Source organism: Sciurus carolinensis, chromosome 1, assembly GCF_902686445.1.
Source record: "Sciurus carolinensis chromosome 1, mSciCar1.2, whole genome shotgun sequence".
Taxonomy (NCBI): domain Eukaryota; kingdom Metazoa; phylum Chordata; class Mammalia; order Rodentia; family Sciuridae; genus Sciurus; species Sciurus carolinensis.
In genome coordinates, this window is record NC_062213.1 from 64,311,566 (window position 1) to 64,312,886 (window position 1,321).

The 1,321-nt window shown below is 37.4% G+C and overlaps 1 non-coding gene across 1 annotated transcript; it reads left to right on the forward strand.

Moving 5' to 3' along the window:
* The first annotated feature begins 293 nt into the window (after nt 1-293).
* Trnaa-ugc (transfer RNA alanine (anticodon UGC)) lies at nt 294-367 on the forward strand. The gene has a single exon. It is a non-coding gene; the product is annotated as a tRNA-Ala (tRNA).
* The last annotated feature ends 954 nt before the right edge of the window (nt 368-1,321 follow it).

Consider the following 1,321-nt stretch of genomic DNA (forward strand, 5'->3'; position numbering starts at 1 on the left):
GGTTCTATGCTGTCTCGCTTGTTCACAAGGACTGAAGCTGAAGGAAGAGGTTTCTCCCACACCCCAAACAATCAAAATATTGTTATCAGTAGAAGGACTTGCTTTTTAAAAATTACACACACACTGTCGTATATATACACAATGGAATATTATTCAGCCATAAAGAAGAATAATATTATGGCATATACAGATAAATGGATGGAATTGGAGAATACCATGCTAAGTGAAATAAGCCCACCCCAGAAAAACTAAGGGCTGAATGCTTTCCCTGATAAGTAGATGATGATAGGGACTGGGGAGATAGCTCAGTTGGTAGAGTGCTTGCCTTGCAAGCACGAGGCCCTGGGTTCGATCCCCAGCATCAAAAAAAAAAAAAAAAGAAAGTAGATGATGATATATAATGGGGATGGGGGGTGGGGGAGTAAGAGAAGATGGAGGAACTTTAGAATATGTAGAGGGAAATGAGAAGGAGGAGGAGCTGGGGGTATGGAAAAATGGTTGAGTGAGACAGATATCATTACCCTATGTACATGTATGATTACATGAATGGTATGAATCTACATCACGCACAACCATAGAAATGAAAAGATGTACTCCATTTGTGTACAATGAATCAAAATGCAATCTGTAAAAATTTTTAAAAATTTAAAAAATTACACACACACCAATATTTCAACTTACTAAATATGAAGGAAAAGAACTTCTAAACCACAATTTGGTTATGGTAACAGGAACACATCCTGTGCTCATGGAAAGGTCACTACTGATCAGTCGTTGAATAGCTACCAGTGCTTACTAAGTACCAGGCACCAATCCAGATATGTTGACATACATTAACTTACAGAATTCTCACAACAGCCTTGTGCATTAAATATTTTATTACCATCCCAGTTTTACAGAGGAAACTGTTGCACAGCAAGGTATGTATATTAAAATTTTCTCAGTGTCAGGGCAAATATTTGAGATGTGGAAGAAAGGAATTTAAACGAAGAGAAGAAAATCAAAGTAGAAAAGGCCAGAATCTTCTTGTATAATTTGAAATAGTAATAACAAGAGGTAACATTTTTGAGTCCTCTGCAAATTGCTTTACCAAACTGTCTCATTTAAATCAAACACTAGTCCTATGAGGTAATGCTGCTTAGCTCCATTGTATAGTTGAAGAACTGAGGCTTAGAGTAGCTGAGCAACTTGCATAACGTCTCACAGTCAAATCCAAACCACACTGCATTAGTCTGGGGAGTTTGTCTTCAGCAATGAAAGAACTATTTGGTCGTCTGATGTTCAAGACCATGCAAAAACCCCTAAAATTTGGGTAAGACAT